This window comes from Lactuca virosa, chromosome 3 (assembly GCF_052849685.1).
Source record: "Lactuca virosa cultivar CGN04683 chromosome 3, Lactuca_virosa_CGN04683_v6, whole genome shotgun sequence".
NCBI lineage: Eukaryota > Viridiplantae > Streptophyta > Magnoliopsida > Asterales > Asteraceae > Lactuca > Lactuca virosa.
In genome coordinates this window covers 171,550,977-171,574,573 of record NC_136428.1, presented here as the reverse complement: position 1 = coordinate 171,574,573, position 23,597 = coordinate 171,550,977, and the positions used below count along the sequence as shown (strand labels likewise).

Genomic DNA, 23,597 nt, shown 5'->3' with positions numbered 1-23,597 from the left:
GAGAATAAAAAATCATGAATTTTGGTATATTTAAAATCATTTTTCGATATAAATAGCTTCTTAAAAATTAAAAATACGAAAAAAAAACTATGTTTTTGTATATATTAAGGTAATGATTAGCATAGTTTAAGGAAATATATTTTGTTGGAAACACATGTGTATTCCTTATCCATTTCCGCTGGTACAACAGAGGATTTTGCGGCAAAAATAAATGAGTGGCTGAGAATGATTCCCCCATTCTCAACCTTTTAGCACACAATAGATGTAAGACACATTTGAACCTACCTATATATATATATATATATATATATATATATATATATATATATATATATATATAGAGAGAGAGAGAGAGAGAGAGAGAGAGATAGAGAGAGAGAGAGAGGGAGAGAGAGAGAGATAGGTTCAAATGTTTCCAACAAATATTGTGTGCCTAAATGCACCAATCAGAAATTAAGAAAAATTAAATCATTATTAATTAATATAAGGGTATGATAGTAATCTTGGTTATATCTAATTATAGTAAATATTTAAACCATTTAATATCCTTTTAATTTAGTAAAATCAGTTTTAAAACCCTATATATCATCGACCCCTTTTGCCGAAACCCAGTTCATCATAATTGTCGGCAGCATTCACCTTCGTTTCCTGCCTGGAACATCACCACTAAAGAGAAGAAAATCAGTGACTTCTCATCGCCGATTGCAGCCCTTCCTTGCGATCGATTAAGATTCACCGGCCATTTTCTAATTGTTTTTGTGTTTCTTTCTTCTCTTATCAACAGAGGACTGAAGTCTTTCCCTCCCTGCGTGATTGTTGTTGGATTGAAGAAGGAGCAGCCTTCACTGCCACTTGACGGCAGCACTGCTGCCTCCGTTCCTTTCCTTTCCACGATTGGTGGTTGACGGAGACGGAGATAGTGAACCAAGGGAAGCCTGCCGGAGATTAGATCTCCCTTCCTTGCGATCTGTTCAACCACCGGCGAACCCATTGGAGCTGCATTCAGGGGCTTTGTAATGGAAGTTGTTATAACACTATATGTAAGTGTTTGATTTTCCCTAATTTTATTTACCCATTTGATACGATATTTTTGATTTTTTGAGATCCATCATATAGAGATAGTGAAGTCTTCAGTGAATGATTCACTTGCTCAACCTAAATTTTAGCAGTACATCAAAAAATCAGATGGTGAAGTCATCCGACTTCAGGCATATAGAATTATAGAATAGTTTCAGATAATGATGGGTTTTATACAAACAATCCTATGTGTGCATGCAACCCTAGTATGGATCTATGTTTTAGCTATTAGTCATACAACATCATGAACACAAAAAGAAACCTAGCATGCTCCTAGTAATTTCGAAAATTATAAGGAAGAATGAATTACATACCTCTTGTTGTAATATTGTAATAACAAATTGTTTCTTGAATCTTCTTATCTTTGAAAGCAAGTACCACAAGTGTAGTACCTCTAATGGCTCACAAACACCAAGAGCAATTGAAGCGGCAAGAGAGAGAGAGGGGAGAGGTAAAAATTCGGCTCTAAGATCTTTAGGGATCAAGTGTCCGAATTTCTTATGCCAAGGGTCCTTTATATACGTGTAGGAATTAGGGTTTCAGTCCTTATCCTTATCTCGTTGCTTAGCCACCAAGCAGCCCAAAGGATAATTCTAGAACCCTTATCTTGGACGAATTCTAAGGCCTTATCCCCTTGAATTCGTCCACCCTATCATATAGGGCTTCCTTGCCCAACTTTGTAACTATCACATAATTACAGTTCAGTCCCCTAAGTTCAATTAACTTCTTTTTTATCACAAAAATCAATTCTTAATTAATTCTTGACCAATGTTAATTAACCATGATTTCTCTTTTAATATATTAATCTTATAATATATTAATAAACCATAATAACCTCCTTCTCTATTATTTCTCCAGTCAAGTTGCTTTGGTGAAGGCAACCCTAAAGGACCATGCACAATCGGGTCAAGTACTTACCAAATATGGTTACGGGCTTAGACACTAAACCAACAGTCTCTTACTTGGATAAGTCTAGTAACCATAAAAGCAAGTACAACCCGATTAGCAATCGTAGCTCTCAAAGACGCTATCGAACTCTGATCTTATCAGTAACCTGTCCTTTAGATAAGGGATCGTATAATCCTCTGTTCTAGATATCGTGTGGACAACCACATGGAACATAGTCATACTTATTGACCAGCAATTTGTTTCTCGATCTCAGATTCGTTTGACATAGAACATAATTGAACACATCAATTCAGTCCTGACCGGGCTCGCCACATAAGTCAAACCAAATCATCGAGGGGCCCTGATATCGCTTTTACCCTCTTAGGATAAAAGGAACAGATAAACTTCGACTTATATGCATTTACTATTCATTAATTAAATCATACAGAACAATGTGTTTTATAACATCAAGTTACTGATGCGTTTTCGCATTATCAATGCATAACCCATTAGCAAACAATAAACCATATATCTAGGTTTTAAGACCATATGATATTATCGTCTTGCGATCACTCGTGATAAATTCCATGAAGAGATTCCAGCAAGCGTGGGTTTATTCCAATGCTCAAAACTTGTTCATAAGCACTCATGAACGTTGTAACAAACTTTTGCTATGTCTAATACACTTTAGACAATCTACACACCAATTCATGACAGTCTTCATTCATACCTACTTCCAACATATGAACGACTGTGGACCGTTCGAATAAATTTATTATTCAGGAAGTCAAACATGCAAAATGAAACAATAGATAAACAATTAACATAAGACAATAACTTTACTAATAAATAATACTCAATTATTTAATCATCAAATGTCAATTACATTTATCTATTACACGTTTCTAAACTATCTAATCCAAACTAATATCGTCCTTCAGCCCAATGCTCCTAGTTTGCTGCAAGTGCTTAACCCTACTCAGTCCCTTCGTAAGCGGATCTGCTGGGTTATCTTCTGACGACACCCTCTTTACTACGATGAGTCATTCTTCTACCCCATGTCGAATAAAGTGATATTTTCTGTATATATGCCGAGATCTACCATGATCTCTTGGTTCCTTGGTCAAGGCAACCGCTCCTTCATTATCACAGAAAATTTCCATAGGCTCCTGTATGGCTGGCACTACTCCAAGGTCTCCAATGAAATTCTTCAGCCATATTGCCTCTTTTGACGCTTCGCTCGCTGCAATGTACTCTGATTCGCACGTTGAATCAACTACGGTCTCTTGCTTGGAACTTTTCCAAGTCACTGCTCCTCCATGAAGGGTAAAGACCCAGCCCGACTGCAAACGGTAGTTGTCCCTGTCGGTCTGAAAACTGGCATCACTGTACCCTCGCACCATTAAGTCATCACTCCTACCGAGGACTAGGAACCATTCCTTGGTCCTCCGAAGGTACTTAAGAATGTTCTTGACTGCGGTCCAATGTGCTTTGCCAGGGTTCCCTTGATATCTGCTGACCATGCTCAAAGTGAAAGCCACATCAGGGCAAGTACAAGTCATCACATACATGATCGAGCCAACTGTGGAAGCGTAAGGTACTCGGCTCATCTCTGCTATCTCGACTTCGGTACTCGGGCTTTGAGTCTTACTCAACTTGGCATTACTTTGGATCGGTAACTCCCCCTTCTTTGAATTCTCCATACTAAAACGTTTTAGTACCTTGTCCAAGTAAGTATTCTGACTAAGTCCTATTACTCTCTTACTTCTGTTTCTCACTATCCTTATTCCCAAAATATAGGCAGCCTCTCCGAGGTCCTTCATAGCGAAGCACTTCCCAATCCAGGACTTAACTTCCTGCAGTGTCGGGATGTCGTTTCCTATGAGTAGTATGTCATCGCCATACAATACGAGGAAGCTTACTATACTCCCACTGGCTTTGACATATACACATGATTCATCCTCGCTTCGCAGAAAGCCAAACTCTTTGACCTTCTCATCAAAACAAAGATTCCATCTGCGAGACGCTTGCTTAAGTCCATAAATGGACTTCTCAAGCTTACACACTCTATTGGGATGCTTCGTATTAACAAAACCCTCTGGCTGAGCCATGTAAACATCCTCAACCAACTTCCCATTAAGGAAAGCGGTTTTGACATCCATTTTCCATATTTCAAAATCATGAAATGCAGCAATGGCCAACATCACCCTAATAGATTTTATATTTGGAACTGGTGAGAAGGTCTCATCATAGTCAACTCCGGGAGTTCGAGTAAAGCCCTTCGTAACCATTTACGCCTTATAAGTGTGCATATTCCCATCCATGTCGGTCTTTTTCTTGAAGATCCATTTGCACCCGACCGTATTACGACCTGGTACATGATCAACCAAGTTCCAAACTTAGTTGTCATACATGGACTGAATCTCGCTGTCCATAGCCTCTTTCCATTTCGCAGACTCCGGGCCTGCCATGGCTTCCTTATAGCTGTTAGGTTCGTCCAGATTCACTAGTGTACTATCACTAATGAACATATCCCCTTCTGTAGTAATATGAAAACCATAAAACTGGGGTGGAACACTAATCCTTTCGGAACGTCTAAGAGGTAAGGACTCGTCAATCGGTTCAACCGGAGTTTCCTCCTCGGGTTGAGCGCCAATGTTAGAGGTTCCTTCATCGCTCGACTCTTGAAGCTATTAAAGATCGATTTGCCTCCCACTGTCTCCTTGGCTTATGAGTTCTCACTCTCGGAAAACCCCTCTCTTCGCACCGAAGACAACATTGTCACTCGGTCTATAGAAGAGATATCTAAAGGATTTCTGCGGGTAGCCGATGAAAATACATCGCTCACTACGAGGTTCGATCTTGTCGTGAGTCTCTCGTCTTACGAAAGCCTCGCAACCCCAAACCTTGATATGTGCTAACGAGGGAGCCTTCCCTGTCCACATCTCATGAGGTGTTTTGGCAACCTTCTTCGTAGGGACTAAGTTAAGGATATGGGCGGCAGTTTCTAAGTCATACCCCCAGAATGAGATAGGTAGCGAAGCACGACTCATCATGGAACGAACCATGTCTAGAAAGGTTCGATTACGCCTCTCAGCCACACCATTCAACTGTGGTGTCCTAGGTGGCGTTAATTGCGAAAGAATTCTGCATTCCTTGAGGTAGTCGTGGAATTCAAGACTTAGGTATTCTCCACCTCGATCAGATCGAAGCATCTTGATATTCCTGTCCAACTGATTCTCCACTTCTTGCTTGAACTCTTTGAACTTTTCAAAGGTTTATGACTTATGCCTGATTAAGTAGATATAACCATATCTGCTATAATCATCGGTAAAAGTCACGTAAAAGCGGCACACATCCCTTGTGGTGGATCTAAAAGGTCCACATACATCTGTATGTATGAGATCCAATAAACCCTCACCCCTTGCATAAGTGCCAGTGAAGGGTGACTTGGTCATCTTTCCAAGCAAACAAGACTCGCACACGTCATCGTCCCTAAGGTCGAATGACTCCAACACTCCGTTCTTTTGGAGTTGGGCTATGCGTACAATGCCACAAGCATGATGTATCCATACTATTGGAAGAATCGACACACAACACATCATTTCCTAAGTTATCTACAACCATCACAGTCTCATATATTCCATTACAAGGCAATGCTTTAAAATATAAAACACTATTAAGATAAGCATAAATAGAACCCTTTTCATTATCAAATGAATATCTAAAACCTTGTCTATATAAACCATGAAATGAAATGATGTTTCTTGCCATATCTGGCGAATAGCAACAATTGTTTAAATCTAAACCTAATCCATTACTAAGCACTAAGGAATAAACTCCAATCTTGGTGACATGCGACGATCTTCTGTTTCCCATGATTAGATTTATCCTTCCATGCTCCACATCCCTATTTCTTCTTAGTCCCTGCAAATCAGAGCATATGTGAAAACCACATCCTGTATCAAGAACCCAAGAAATAGCATGCGATGAATCATTAGATTTAATAGTGTAAATACCTGCGAAGGACGGCTTGATCTTCCCATCCTTGATTGCTTGCAGATATTCCAGGAAGCTTCTCTTCCAATGCCCTATCTTGTGGCAGTGGTTGCACTCTGCCTCCTTAGGGTTAGAGTTGGGTTTAGCAGAACCAACTTTGGTTCCACTAGAAGAGGTTCCATGTTGGAACTTTCCCTTGTGGTGGCTCTTTGAGGGAGCCTTCCTCTTCTTACCCTTCCCTTGCCCTATTGCCAAGACAGGGGCAGCAGCGGGAGTTGGAGTTGATGCAACGGATTTGTCCTTGAGGTTGCTCTCAGCAGTTCTCAATAAGCCCTGAAGCTTGCTCAAAGAGACCTCATCCTTGTTCATGTGGTAGGTCATGCGGAACTGGCTATAGCAGGAAGGCAAGGAATGAAGGATGATATCAATTGCCAACTCTTCATCAAAGTTCACATTCAACTTTAGCAGGCGATCGACATATCTCTGCATCTTTTGCAGATGAGCGGTAAGGGACTCTCCATTACCCATTTTGGTAGTGATCATCGAATTGATGATCTCGTACCTTTCTTGCCTAGCGCTCTGGTGGTACCGGTCCACCAGATCTTGATGCATCTCATAGGGGTACATGTCCTCATAGGACTTATGGAGTTCTGCAGTCATAGTCGCCAGCATGATGCAATGGACTTTCGTGGCATCACGCTCGTGGGCCTCAAAGGCCGCGATCTTTTCAGCAGAGGCAGTGTTGATGTCAATCTCCTTTAACTTATCATCGAGGACATACTCTTTGTCCTCGTAACAAGTGACCATTCGAATGTTGGGAATCCCATCATTGAAATTGGTCCCGTCAAAGATCACTCTCCCACACAAGTTCATGAGTGAGGACGAGCCAGAGGAAGTTGAACCAGAAGCGTTGTTGTTGACGTTCGACATCTGAAAAAAACATAGAACAAAGTTTGATTAGAAATGAATCCCCAATTAAACACCCAAATGAGAAATTAGGGCTAGGATCCAACAACATTATTTACAAATTAGAAAAGGGATGCCGTAATCTAACAAGTAAATAATTTGAAGGTAAGTGAATGACGATTCACTAATTCTCCACCATGAAAAACGAAAAAGAGATTTAAGTTTTAAATGTATTGAAAACTCCTAGATCTTTTGAGATTCATTGAACTTTTCATTGACATGTTTAAATCTTGATATGCCCCTCTAGTTTGTGACTGGGATGCCGAGGATCACAAAGCGGCTGTGAATAACCATGCAAATGTACATGGTTCCCTCATTGTTACAGTCACCTATTCGATGTGCCGGTTAGCCACGCACGCTCCATCGAACTATGACAAACATTGAGTCACCCTTTGCCACCTTTGCTTAGAGCCCAATTAGTGTGTCGGTTAACCACACACGCTCCACTAACGTCTTAGCAAGGGTACAAAGTGTAATTTCATGGAATTGCATCAATTCACTTTTGCCTAAAGTAACTAAGATTAAGAATTGTTTGAAAAACATTTAGTTACTTTTATAATTCATTATACTTTTAATGAGGAAAAGTTTTCCCTATCCTACGCGTTCGGCTAATGACCCTCCACCAGAAGCGGTGGGTGAGAGTGGACACCCATTAAACGGCCATTTTATAGGCCATAACCTTATACCCTCCCCCCCCCCCCCCTCTTATAGATCGGCTTCGTGAATGAGGCCTACTAACCGTAAGACTAGCTTAATCTGATACATATATATAATTATTAATCTTATAATATTATAATAGTATAAGGTTGTATTTTAAACATTTCAAAATACTAGGGTTTTAATCATATTTAAAATTTTCGAAAATTATAACCTTTTAATTTTAAAATCTTAAATATTAAAACTTTGATTTAATAATTATCCCAAAATTAAACAATTAATTTAAATTATTAAATCTTGAAGGATTATCTTATTAAATTAAACAATTAATTTAACCTAATCCCTTAAATCCCCTAAAATTCGAAAATTTGGATGGGATAATTCAAAAATCTTTAATTACCATATTTAAACAATTAAGGGATAATTACAAGATATGACATTATCCAAATCCCTAAACTTTAGGGATCTTATCTTGGGGAGGAGGCAAATTTCGAATCCCTAGGGTTGGATAACCCTAAAATTCGAAATCTTGGAGGCTAAGGAAAGGGTTTGGGAAACCCTATCAAATTTCGAAATCTAGGGTTTATGAACCATAATTTCCAAAAACATGCCTTTAGGGTTTATTAGCTATAAACCCTAATATGTCAAATTCATACTTTTGTATAAAACTAATTGAAAACATTTCAAAATACTAGGGTTTTAATCAGATTTAAAATTTTCGAAAATTATAACCTTTTAATTTTAAAATCTTAAATATTAAAACTTTGATTTAATAATTATCCCAAAATTAAACAATTAATTTAAATTATTAAATCTTGAAGGATTATCTTATTAAATTAAACAATTAATTTAACCTAATCCCTTAAATCCCCTAAAATTCAAAAATTTGGATGGGATAATTCTAAAATCTTTAATTACCATATTTAAACAATTAAGGGATAATTACAAGATATGACATTATCCAAATCCCTAAACTTTAGGGATCTTATCTTGGGGAGGAGGCAAATTTCGAAACCCTAGGGTTGGATAACCCTAAAATTCGAAATCTTGGAGGCTAAGGAAAGGGTTTGGGAAACCTTATCAAATTTCGAAATCTAGGGTTTATGAACCATAATTTCCAAAAACATGCCTTTAGGGTTTATTAGCTATAAACCCTAATATGTCAAATTCATACTTTTGTATAAAACTAATTGAAAACAAAAACCAAATGCTCTGATACCACTGATGAGTTTTATACAAACAATCCTATGTGTGCATGCAACCCTAGTATGGATCTATGTTTTCACTATTAGTCATACCACATTATGAACACAAAAAGAAACCTAGCATGCTCCTAGTAATTTCGAAAATCATAAGGAAGAATGAATTACATACCTCTTGTAGTTATATTGTAATAACAACTTGTTTCTTGAATCTTCTTATCTTTGAAAGCAAGTACCACAAGTGTAATACCTCTAATGGCTCACAAACACCAAGAGCAACTGAAGAAGCAAGAGAGAGAGAGAGGGGAGAGGTAAAAATTCGGCTCTAGGAACTTTAGGGATCAAGTGGCCGAATTTCTTATGCCAAGGGTCCTTTATATAGGTGTAGGAATTAGGGTTTCAGTCCTTATCCTTATCTGGTTGCTTAGCCACCAAGCAGCCCAAAGGATAACTCTAGAAGCCTTATCTTGGACGAATTCTAAGGCCTTATCCCATTGAATTCGTCCACCCTATCATATAGGGCTTCCTTGCCCAACTTTGTAACTATCACATAATCACAGTTCAGTCCCCTAAGTTCAATTAACTTCTTTTTGATCACAAAAATCAATTCTTATATTAATTCTTGACCAATGTTAATTAACCAAATATGATTTCTCTTTTAATATATTAATCTTATAATATATTAATAAACCATAATAACCTCCTTCTCTATTATTTCTCCAGTCAAGTTGCTTTGGTGAAGGCAACCCAAAAGGACCATGCACAACCGGGTCAAGTACTTACCAAATATGGTTACGGGCTTAGACACTAAACCAACAGATAACATATAAAACAATTACTTTATCATGTTTGTATTCTATCTTGTAGAATTTGATATTTGAAAAAGACATTGGTGAAAAATTTATCTCTTATCTTCCTCATGAATATCAAGCACCAAAGGAATAATCTTCAATTAGTAGCAGTAGCAAAATCGCCTTAGTATCTAATATGATGAGGGTAATTCTGCCAGAATGGAATCACGAATTCCAATTCTGTTAGAATGAAATCTTGGATTCCAATGCTTAAGTTTCAATTCAACCTAAGCATTGAATTTTGAATGAGCTATCATGTCTAAAACTTGTTATTTTTTCTGCACTTACTCATTGGTTTTTGCATTTTCTTCAATTTTTACTTATGGGTTTTGGTGCAATTCACAACTTTCATTCTATGAGAATATAAATATTACATAAAACATGTGTTGCTAGTAATTCTGACAGAATACATTTATACATGCTTTAGAATGTTTATGCATATAGAAAAAAAGGCTATGATTTAAGTGCATTCTGTAATGTATTCTGTTAGAATTTATTTATATAAATGCATTCTGTTCAGAATGTCTTTGAGAATGTTTGTTAACAACAAGTATACTTGTTTAACTGGTAATACTAACAAGTAATGTATCTTATTCTTTCAGAATTGCATGGAGAAGGAATTCAATACTGATCATACAAGAGAAATATTTAGAATCGAGTTCAACAACAAGTATATATGTAAAGATCAAGTTGCTTATATGGACAATTGAAGAGGATCAAGTGTATTTATTCAATAATTGTATATGCAAGAAGGCTATTGTTTAAGAATTTTATTCATTTTCGATGATATTCTGTTAGAATATGTATAACTATATTAAAATGTATAAGGATATTAGTCTGTAAGAATATGTATGAACTTGTATTTAATTTCGGATGTATATTAAGAATAAAATCATAGACCCAAGTTGGATGTATATGCATAATATCTTATTCTTAAATCATGTCAATTATCAAATATAACTGCATTGGAAATGTATTCTACAAGAATAAAATCAAAAATATATTTACTAGTTTATGGTTGGCATTCTGTCATTCTGACAGAATAAAATCGGATTTTTAAATTTGAATTAATTTAAAATATTCAGATTTTTAAAAATAAAGGAATTAATATCCCTTAAATTCTGGAAATTTCCTTTTTTAATATAGGTAAATTGACCAAAATACCCTTATGCTGAAAATTGTGTGATTATATGGTGCATGTTACCCTATTGTAATATCATAGACTCTCAGATCACGACCTTTGATTCTATTCCATCCGATGGTCCAGATCTGTGCATTCTGACACACAATAATTAGTAGAAACAAAATAATCTAAGCATATATATATATATATATATATATATATATATATATATATATATATATATATATATATATATATATATATATGGGAGACCTTATTGCTTCATTTATACAATTCGTAATATGGGTCCGGAGTGAAAGCATTTCAGACCAGATGATTATATATATATATATATATATATATATATTTGAAAAATGATCGTCTGAACTTAAACATTTCCAACACATCTAATATTGTGAGAGTGTCTAATATATATATATATATATATATATATATATATATATATATATTTGAAAAATGATCATCTGAACTTAAACATTTCCAAGACATCTAATATTGTGAGACTGTCTATTATATATATATATATATATATATATATATATATATATATATATATATATATATATATATATATATATTAAATCGCTTGACGATATTAGATGTGTTGGAAATGAAGTTAAGTTGGAAATATGACACCTCAAGAACAAAAAAATAGGATTCAAGTGAAAATAAAGTTTAAGAATAAGATTCATAATGTCTATAAGTAAAACCTTCTAAAGAAAAAAATTATTTATGAAATATACAAGTAAATTTAGATCTCAAAAATAGTAATTATATAGTCATAATAAATAGTTATATAGTGCAAACGGGCAACAAGAAAGAAAGATCGAATAATAGTAATTTAGATCTCATAAAGCATTAAAAAACGAATAATAGCGACACAAGCAGATCGAACTGAGAAATCTTTCCGCTTCTCCGATTTTCTTGGTAATCCGGCGACGACCTAACATTTCGGTTCTACTGTCATCTCTCAATCCGATTCACTAATTGAATCTCAGGCAGGTTATTCTTTTCCAATCGGACATCTTTTTGCAACTATTCTTTGAAGATATTGTCATTTTGGAGGTTTCCATACTCGTTTTAGGGTTTTACGAGGTCGGAGAGAAATCTGTATCTCCGTTCTGTTATTATGATCACGCGTTCAAAGCTCGTAGAGCAACTCAGAGATAGCCAGATCCGATCTCAGCACAAGTGGTCTCCTCTCGTTATCTTCTCCCCCAAACCAAATCTCTCCTCCTGGTAAAATCTCTCTCTAACACGAACATTCATTGATACAGTATGTGTTACTAAATTTTATAGTTTATGTATCGAAATTAACACACTGTATGTTTAGCTGCCTTGTTTTGGGCATTGATTTAGTTATATAAGTTACTTTTTCTTTCAAATTCCGTGGAATACTTGTTATCTTAGTGATTTTGATGAACTTAACTTGAAGTGAAGAAGAAAGTACCATGAGAAAGAAAGTTTATCAATTGACCATAAGTAGGATCAGTGTACATTTTGTTAATATTGGACTAAGAGTATAGAATGATAGTGAGAAATAGTAAAGGGAAAGATGTTGGAGTTGAGAAAGAACTGTGGGGGACGACTGAATTAGTCAATACTCAATTCCCAAAATAATGTAGCAACTTTATATTGAATTTGTAGCTAGTCTTGTATATTCTCATCAGGAACAATTTGGAGCCATATATTGAATTACATGTTACTCGAAGAGTTTTAAAAAAAAGGCGTATTCTTCCCAAAAATTAAGTATGAAATAGGGAAAGTCAGTTAAGGAAATCCGTAATAGGTTTTATGCTTTTGTGTAGGAGAAATTAGTGGAGAAATATAGTAGCAAAAAGACACATGTTGTCGCTTAAATAATGCCAAATCGCTATATAAGTTAACGAGTCATGGAGTTGGCAACATGGTGCGGCTAAAACACTAATGAGGAACTAAGGGCCTGTTTGATAGTTGTTGTCTGGTAAAGTTTACTGACTGGGAAAGAAACCATGCTGTTTGATTGTACATCTGAGTGATGCCCCGTTTGATAGACATCTTTTCAAGTCTAAACAGATCTTTCTGGCTAAAAGGGCCGGAAAGACTGTTTGATTTGCACAAAAAATGGGTCTTTCTCGGTAAGATATGTCTTTCCTAGAAAGTCCCAAAACCATATCTTTCTGGCTGAACGGTCATTTTTCATCATTCAGCACAGTCAGTCAGATTACGATCAAACAGCATGGTTTCTTTTCCAGTAAAAAACAACACTTTTCAAAACAACCATCAAACAGGCTCTGACTGTGTTGAATGATGAAAAATGACCATTCAGCCAGAAAGATATGATTTTGGGGCTTTCTGAGTAAGACATATCTTACCGGGAGAGACCCTTTTTTTGGCAAATCAAACAGTCTTTCCGGCCTATTCAATCAGAGAGATCTGTTTGAACCTGGAAAGATGGCCCAAATTGCCCTTCCACCATCAAAAATGTAATTATTTGCTGAGTTTCCCAAATTACCCCTGAAATGGATAAGTAGCACTTTACCCACTTGTAACCACTTCCATGCCAATTTTTCTTTAATGTATCTTTTTGTCTGCTCACTTTGTCAAATATTCACATTACAGTAAATAAACACTTTTTTTTTTTAATTTTATTTTTAATTACTGGTTGTGAAATAATGGCAAGTTTAATTGAAAATTTCAGGATTGATGTTGGTGTGGCAGTTTTCTGGCTGATTGTGCTCATTATCCTTGTAACATCATCATACATGACACTCTACTTGAGACATTATTGGCTTTCATTTATCATCATTTGCCTTTCTATTTCAATTCCAATTCGCTTGAGGATTTCTAGGCAAACAATCGCAAGAAAAAAAGACAGAAGATTGCTTCTGCCTTTGTCTATGTAACAAACAAATCAAACACATTAATTTAATCATTCAGAGAGAATAGATGCTTTTGCTTTTGTTCGCTATATGTACAAAACATAATTACATTACTTTCACATGTACATTTGACTAAAAGTTTTTCATCTTTTTTTAGTTGTGTGTATTTAAAGCTCAATTGCTTTTTTATTTTATTTTTTATATAAATTTGTACAGCTGTCATGGTCCCAAGCCAGATTATTTGAGCCCAATCAATGATAGGATATGAAGGCCCATTTAGAGAATTCTTGATTTTAATGGATTATAAATGCAACCACATGTCTTTAAAAGGTACGCTAGTCGCTAGGTGTCTCTTTTTTCTTTAAAAAAAAAAAAAAAAAACTTTTCCTAGTTGTAATATCACATATTCACATGCTCTATTTCATTAGATATATTGTGGGTATTAATTAGTTAAAATGATTGACTTTAGTTTAAGATAATAGATAGTGTATCATGATATGGGATCAAAGAAAGTAGACACAATATGTCAATGTGTCTTTTTTAGCGACACAATAAAATTATAAACATAATTACAGTTTTAACATCATTATGTATCTATGAACAAAAGGAAATGCACACATATAGGGTAACGTAAACATTGATTTTTCAATGTAAAAGGCTAAAAGCTAAGGTTTGATTCTAGAGTGTTTGTTTGTATAAGTAAAAGAAAAGGGTGAAGATATGTCTAGTTATTTAAAATTGTAGGTGATGCTTTCAAGTGATTTTGTGTAGGATAAAGTGAAGATATTCTGTGGAGATGTAATGGGGGAAATGGATTAGATGTTCCCTTAATTAGCATCATCTTATGCATATAGCATAGGATATGAACCTTATCAAAGAATTACGAAAATGCCATCAACATGTTCACCTAAAGAAATGTTTGCTATCTTGTGGTTTGTAGGCTGAGTAGGGAGGATTATGAAAAAGAATTATTTTAATTATATAGACCACATGGTTAGCACCTAATATTTTCATTTACAACCCTATAGTTTTCAAAGCTCACCAACTAACCCTAAATTGTGTTCATTCGATAAATAAAAAAAGAAATTAGATATCCTCTGATTTTTCTTCATATTATTTTCTTACACACTTAAGATTGTGACATTATCGTATTTAATGAAATTAATAAATTTTTATTATACTTATCATCATCTAAAAGTGTTACGAGCATGGATTGTAAAGAAAAATAGAAGGATATTTAATTTTTCAAAAAATAAACTTGAATGATTCAATCGGCAAATTGTGAATTTATGGTACTATATTGCAACATTTACTACATATGATACTTCAACGAAACGCCACAACATGCAACATATTGAGTAAATTTATAAAATCTGTTTCATAGTAATAAATATGCAAAGTCTATTCAACTCGATAATATATCGACATCAGTGACTCCACTATAACCATGTATTGGCATGTTGCACATGCATCAAGTCCATCTCTGATCTTCCCACGTTTTCAGAAACACGATCCATGATTCTTCTCGAGGAACAGTGCATGTCCTCCATCTGCAAACCTCAGTTCTCTAACAATTTCTCGCCCCCTACAATTCTAAATACTGAAACCAACCCCTAACCTCTCGGAAACTGCAGTAATAGGCCGACCCTACATTGTCGTCTCCATGGATATGGTCTCATCCACCTACCAACACTGCTTAAGCCATGTCTCTTTCACAAACCTTTAACATGATCAAGGAGACAATGAGTGGTACATGGACACCAGGGTCACATCTCATCTTCATACAGATCCAGACATACCTTCTACATGTGATAGAAACATTTTTCATTCAGTCTTAATATGATCAAGACACACCCGTATTCCTTACCCATACAACCCAATGACCCATTACACCTTCACAATGTCCTCATCACATTAAATATTAACAAAACAATCTTATGCCTTATTATATGTTTTATTTAAATGTTATTTTGTTTAAATCTAATATTTAATCAAGTTAATATCACAATCATTAGTGTAAGAACATTTAAAGTTAAAAAAACACACTCTTGATGTCTGCTTTACGAAAACATGATGTAGCTTTTAACCCTGTGTTTACGACAACAAGCGGATATGGTGCTTGGACATCATTAACATTAATAAAAACTCTTTATCTTTTGCAAAAATGGAGTAAGCTATGTGGTTTAATAAAGGTAAAAATTTATTTAGTGGTCCAAAAGTGATGCCACTTTGTGAATTTATGCCTAACTTAATACAAGTGTCTAATCTCAGATTAAACTTTTTTGTTTTTAGAAGGAATCATTTGGTTTAGTTGTCACAAAATGAATAGCCCTTTCTCCCTTTTGTTTAAAGTTTTGATTAAGATTAAAGAGACAGAGATGTTCAATTTCATGGCCATGGTTTAAACTAAACACCGATAATTTCGGCCAATCACTTGTGCACTAACGATAAATTAAGCTTTTAATAAAATATTACTTCCAATCATGCTTTAAATTAGATTTTTCTTGATGAACATAACTATTTAATGTCGACTGATGGGTGTTTTGTTTAATTTCTTTGTGGATAAATTGATGATTCTTTAAATAGTTTAGTAACAATGTTTTAACTGTTTGTTAGATATCCAAACTCATTGTCGACGAGAAAATCATTTTTTTTTTGTGTCACAAAGAAAATCATTTCTATCCACATACTTTGGAGGTGTTGATTGCTTATTCAATATGCTTATTAATTAGCTTATGTGGTTTAACATTGCTAATAAGCATTTTTTTAATGTGGATAGACAAAAACTGAAAATGTTTATTGATTTAAATAATTTTTTTCCATAAGTTAATGTTTTCTAACTTATTTAAAATAACTTATAATTTATGTAAACCAAATTACCATATTATTAACCGTATCTAAGTTCTATATTTATATATATTTCGGCCATGTGTCAACGATGTAAACTACGATATCATAAATAATAAATGTTTTGTTGTATAAAAATTATGGATTGATGTGTTAAAATATGATTTTTATGAATTGTTACAACAAACAATATTAACTTAGTCCCATACAAATAAGGTAAGAGGAAAGTATGATGATAGAAATTTTGTAGTAACGTCTATTCAAAATGAACCTACATAAAAATCACTAAAATCACTGCATAAAAAACATTAGTAGAAATAGATTTCCAAATAGAAGCATGGTTAAATAAGAGGAAACTATAAGACAATCACAAACAAAGAAAATGTATCTGAACCCTAGATACATTCTCCAAAACTTTTTAGGTCAACGTGAATAACAAAAAAGAAAAAAAAAAGACTTAAATGAAATACAATTGTACTAGAATTGATAGACCTCCCGGTAAAAAACTAAAGTAGTATTGTTTTTTAATAGAACTTAAGCATATGATTTAAGTATATTCTTTTAGCATGTAAACATATATGATATGTGTAATTGATCATTTTGTTTAGGTACTATTATATTTGATAGAAAAAAGAATCAATAATATATAAAATATATTTTTTTAGATCATTTTACATGTTTAGACAAAATTTATCAAACATTAAAAATAACTTATTAACTTATTACGTTTTAATACATAATAAGCAAGGCTAAACACTTTTTTTAAATCTTCATTTTTAATACCGGATATATCTATGATGATTGAGGGTGGTGATCTTGCTGATAAAGACAAATGATTGTGGGGTGAAAGGAGGGAGGAGGAAGGCTTATAGGTTTTGTGATTTAATGAACTTGTATTATATTTTTGCTACAATTTGGGGTAGCAAACCCGTATGAAATTTCATGTTATTTTTCTATTATTCAAATTTGGTGGATAGGTTAAATATAATTTTTTTGGTTTCAAAGTGTTTGTAGTAGTAGTCTAGGGAAGAAGAATATGTAAACTAAATGTCTTAGTAAGAAAAATACTATTTGTTTTTTTATAGTCTACGGTCTACTTAAAAATCTGAAATTTAAATAAATTATTTTTTTTAAACTTAAAAAAATTTCATTTTCTAAATGACTTTTCTATTACTTTCCCATTCCATGTTACAAACCATTGACCAAACATGATCATCACAAGGTTTTTAGGTTTTGTGATTTAATGAACTTGTATTTTATTTTTGCTACAATTTGGGGTCGCAAACTCATATGAAATTTCATGTTCTTTTTCTATTATTAAAATTAGGTGGATAGGTTAAATATAACTTTTTTTGTTTCGAAGTGTTTGTAGTAGTAGTCTAGGGAAGAAGAATATGTTAACTAAATGTCTTAGTCTGTAAGAAAAATACTATTTGCTTTTTATAGTCTATGGTCTACTTAAAAATCTGAAATTTAAATAAACTATTTTTTTTTAAACTTCAAAAATTTTCATTTTCTAAATTACTTTTCTATCACTTTCCCATTCCATGTTACAAACCATTGATCAAACATGATCATCACAAGGTTTCTAGGTTTTGTGATTTAACGAACTTGTATTTTATTTTTGCTACAATTTAGGGTCGCAAACCCATATGAAAATTTATGTACTTTTTCTATTATTCAAATTTGGTGGATAGGTTAAATATAACTTTTTTGGTTTCAAAGTGTTTGTAGTAGTAGTCTAGGGAAGAAGAATATGTAAGTTAAATGTCTTAGTCTGTAAGAAAAATATTATTTGTTTTTTATAGTCTATGGTCTACTTAAAAATCTAAAATTTAAATAAACTATTTTTTTTAAACTTAAAAAGTTTTCATTTTCTAAATTACTTTTCTATCACTTTCCCATTCCATGTTACAAACCATTGATCAAACATGATCATCACAAGGTTTTTAGGTTTTGTGATTTAATGAACTTGTATTTTATTTTTGCTACAATTTGGGGTCGCAAACTCATATGAAATTTCATGTTCTTTTTCTATTATTAAAATTAGGTGGATAGGTTAAATATAACTTTTTTGGTTTCAAAGTGTTTGTAGTAGTAGTCTAGGGAAGAAGAATATGTAAACTAAATGTCTTAGTCTGTAAGAAAAATATTATTTGCTTTTTATAGTCTATGGTCTACTTAAAAGTCTGAAATTTAAATAAACTATTTTTTTAAACTTAAAAGACTTTTATTTTCTAAATTACTTTTCTATCACTTTCCTATTCCATATTACAAACCATTGATCAAACATGATCATCACAAGGTTTCTAGGTTTTGTGATTTAATGAACTTGTATTTTACTTTTGCTACAATTTAGGGTCGCAAAACCCATATGAAATTTTATGTTCTTTTTTTATTATTCAAATTTGGTGGATAGGTTAAATATAACTTTTTTGGTTTCAAAGTGTTTGTAGTAGTCGTCTAGGGAAGAAGAATATGTAAGCTAAATGTCTTAGTCTGTAAGAAAAATACTATTTGTTTTTTATAGTTTATGGTCTACTTAAAAATCTGAAATTTAAATAAACTATTTTTTTTAAACTTAAAAAATTTTCATTTTCTAAATTACTTTTCTATCACTTTTCCATTCCGTGTTAAAAACCATTGATCAAACATAATCATCACAAGGTTTTTAGGTTTTGTGATTTAATGAACTTGTATTTTATTTTTGCTATAATTTGGGGTCGCAAACTCATATGAAATTTCATATTCTTTTTCTATTATTCAAATTAGGTGGATAGGTTAAATATAACTTTTTTGGTTTCAAAGTGTTTGTAGTAGTAGTCTAGGGAAGAAGAATATGTAAACTAAATGTCTTAGTCTTTAAGAAAAATATTATTTGCTTTTTATAGTCTATGATCTACTTAAAAATCTGAAATTTAAATAAACTATTTTTTTTAAACTTAAAAGACTTTCATTTTCTAAATTACTTTTATATGTTACAAACCATTGATCAAACATGATCATCACAATCACAAGGGCAAAATTGTAACTTTTATCAAATTCGATCAGTGTATAATTATATTTAAATTTCATTTTTTTTTCAAAAAATAAAATAAAATAAACTCACATATATACAAATAAGATTGGTTGATTACCTTAAAAGATAACCATTCAAAGTCTTGACTCTTGACCGATAAAATCAACATCAAACTTCATATCTTAAAGTCTCAATTTCTTATCGAATACCTGAAAAATAAAATTCTAATATTAAATAAGAAACTATGTTAGATTAAGATAAAAGAATAATGATAAACTCAAACTCTATTTGCAATCAAGATTCAAGCAAGAAACAAGTTAACTATTTGCAATCAAGATTCAAGCAAGAAACAAGTTAACAACTTACGTTTGATGCTTCAACCAAGATTGGAAATGGCCGAACAACCTTGGCTTCAACCAACAAATCATTTCACAATAACAAAAGAGAAATCCTTTTAATATACCACGAGCAACAAATGAATCACAACAGATGATATATTTGCAACACATTTAAAATTATGCAAATTCACAATTTATTTCAACCCTTGTAAAAGCTTGTTGCAAAATCAAGTGGATAAAAATCTCCAACTTTTCATAACTTCATTTCAATAAATTTGACATAAAAATCTACAAAACATGATATACAGAGCACTTATAAAAATAATATGAGAGATATGCGTTTAGCGTCATTTCAACACCATCCAATGATTCAAATATGAACCATATACAACCTAGGTTTAATCAAATTTAGTAATCTCTAATAGCTATAAAAGCATGCATAAAAAATGTAGATAAGGTTTTACTAGAAAAACTTTTATTTCATCGAATCTCAACAATTCTGTCACTTACCATACATACTAACTACGCAAATCTAACTAGTTTATCATCAAAGCTCAACCTATGAACACCAAATTCAAAATATACCAAAAGAATCATTGTCCAAATTTGAAAAATGGAAGGAGATTGTGAAAGAATATAACCAATAGGGAGAAAGACGGAGAAAGAAGACATACATTTGGAATGAGACATTTAGATATTGACATGTTATGATTTTCAACGAAACGTAAAGACCTCTATTTTGGTTGTTTTATTAATTCATAAAAAATATAAATATATTGCACTTTAATATACACCTGTCAAACTCTATAAGCCAATAATGTACTTTAAGTCAAAATAGACGTTTTAATTATCAAAGATATTCGTCTAACGAAATATTTACACCAACCATGGTTACTTTTTCAAACTAGGGGTGAGAATCGGTTCCGTTTATGGTTTCTTCGGTTTCATCAAATCGGTTTTCTTGGTTTGAATTTTTTTTGGTCCAATTCGAAAACCGAACCAAATTGAATTCAAATTATCTAGACCAAACCGAAAACTGAATTTTAATTCGGTTTGGTTCGGTTTGAAAATCGAGGAAACCAAATATTACCTTAAAAAATAATTAGTGTTGCAATTTTTTAAACATAAATTACAATGATTTTAACATAGAAAACTAAAATTACAAACATAAAGATCTAATGTTTCATACAAAAAGTTCCAAAATTTCATATATAAAATGATAAATGGTACTAGTACTAGCTAGAAACATAAAATTTAAACTGATCAAGTTTAACCCTACATTGGTAAAATAGTAAAAAAGCTAAAATGATTTTTACTTTATAATTAATATTTTTATTTAATATACAAATATATCATACATTTTTTAATTTATTTATTTATTAAATTCGTTTTTTTTTTCAGTTCGGTTTGGTTTAAACTTCATCAGACCGAAACTCGAACCAAAAACCAAGTTCACTATTCGGTTTGGTCTCGGACCAAACCAAAAACCGAATTTGAATATGGTTTGGTCTGAAACCGATATCAATTCGATTTGGTTTTCGGGTTTTTCGATTCCAAACCAAATAATTCTCACCCCTATTTCAAACACATATTTGAAGAAATTAACTTTTTATCAATTAATCATCAATATTTTAATTAGTTACTAACCTTTAAATATTTTATGCATTATAGTTGGTTCCATACCATTTGTATATTGATGTATGTTATTTACATCAAAGATTACGATAAACATGATATCCATTTTTTCTATGAAATTTATATTATGTTTCTATGAAACTGTATACTCTATCAACTATAGTTGATATATAAATTTTGTTATGAATATGATACCAAATATGTTTGGTACCGACTTCTTTGGATACCAACAATTTCAATTGGTACAAATTAACAATGATATATACCAAAAGCTCAAACTACAAACTAATATGAAGTTAAAAAGTGTATATATATATATATATATATATATATATATATATATATATATATATATATATATATATATATATATATATATATATATATATATATATATATATATATATATATATATATATATATATATATATATATATATAATTTCAAAAAATAATCATTTTAAACCTTAGCACCAAGGAACCGTTATATTTTTACATTTTAAAGCTTATTTTTTATCGAAAAAATATCAAATTCGATATAATTTTTTTTTGATATGTTCAGAGATTCACAATGTGAATCTGTGCAAATTCACATTGTGAATCTGTGCAGATTCACAATTATGAATTTCTATATCGAATTTGATATCAATGGAAAAATGATAAAAAGTTATGAATTTCTATATTTTTAGTTTTTTTTTTTTTATAAAAAATAAGCTCTAAAAGTTAAAAAAAGGTTGTTTCATTGGTTCTAAAGTTTAAAATGGTTCATTATTGAACCCAACTATATATATATATATATATATATATATATATATATATATATATATATATATATATAAGTAATTATAAAAATGTAGGAATGCTCAAATTAATAATAAAGGCTTTGACTTACCTTCAATTGTTTGCAGCATTTGTAACTCGGACTTGGAAAACCTTTCGCATATTCTAATTTCCTGTCAGGAGGTTGTGGAGTTGTGATGTTTTTTGGGAGGATGGTGTGATTTGAACATTCCAACATTTGTGGCGGTCGAAGGTGTTGTGAATTGGATCAACAATGTTCGGTTTTCTTTGGTCAAACGTGCAATTTTGGAGTCTATAGTTGTGACCATGTGGTGTATTCTTTGGAATTTCCGTAACGATGTTCTTTTTAATGCTCTTAATATTATAAGAAATTTGTTGATTGATAGATTGATCGACTATTCTTATAATTGATTTGTGCGTAGGAATAGAAAAACTAGTGTTAGTGTGTTGTCTTGGAGGTTAAACCCGATCTTGTCAAATCGTTTGTAATTTTTTGTCAGCCTTGCGCTAACCTCGCTTTTTAATATATTCAGCTGTTTAGAAAAAAAAAGTAATTATAAAAATTAGTTTGGTTAAAGACTATATATATATATATATATATATATATATATATATATATATAGAGAGAGAGAGAGAGAGAGCTAGGTTCAAGTGTTTAAAGTAATTATTGTGTTATTGTATGCATAAATATGAGCCAATCAAAATTTAAAATATAAATAAATAATTAAATAAATAAATAACGGTAATTAGGTAATTTTATAAACAACTTCCCCAAATACTTTCCTATAATTATGCTAGTTGATTTTAACCTAATTTATCCCCTTTTAATTACCACCGATGTATTTGTACATCGATGAAGGTGAGAAGGAAAGCACGAAGTGGCTGCAAGGTCCAATGGATGTCGATCGATTGCAGGGTGCTTCTTTCTCGCCCCACCTTTTTTTGTCCAATGTAATTTTTCCACAAAATCACTTCCCACCGAACCGACGATCTTCCCCTTGCTTCCCTCCTTCAATCATTGATGTGTTTTCCCCTCTTCTGGATCCTCTCAATCTCCTGCCTCACCGCCTGTTCGCCACCGCCGCAACTTCCGCCAACGACAGCCACCTCTATAATCCATTACCACCACCTCTACGTACCACTCCTTATGTCGTGCTCGGCTAAACCTAGGGTTCGTGAGCCGATGACCACCTTCACAATCGGCATCTGTAATGTTTGGCTAGGTTTAGGGGCAGACGTCAGAGTTTCAAGGAGAAGAGATGAGGGACGCTTGATATCGCTCCTTCCTCTGTAGCATAAGCACTTTGGCCAGA

General features: G+C 32.6%; 1 long non-coding RNA gene across 1 annotated transcript; it reads left to right on the top strand.

Annotated features, from left to right (window-relative positions):
- Window positions 1-11,610: 11,610 nt before the first annotated feature.
- LOC145166816 (uncharacterized) lies at window positions 11,611-13,811 on the top strand. Its single transcript, XR_013740726.1, has 2 exons — window positions 11,611-12,023; window positions 13,465-13,811. It is a non-coding gene; the product is annotated as an uncharacterized LOC145166816 (long non-coding RNA).
- The last annotated feature ends 9,786 nt before the right edge of the window (window positions 13,812-23,597 follow it).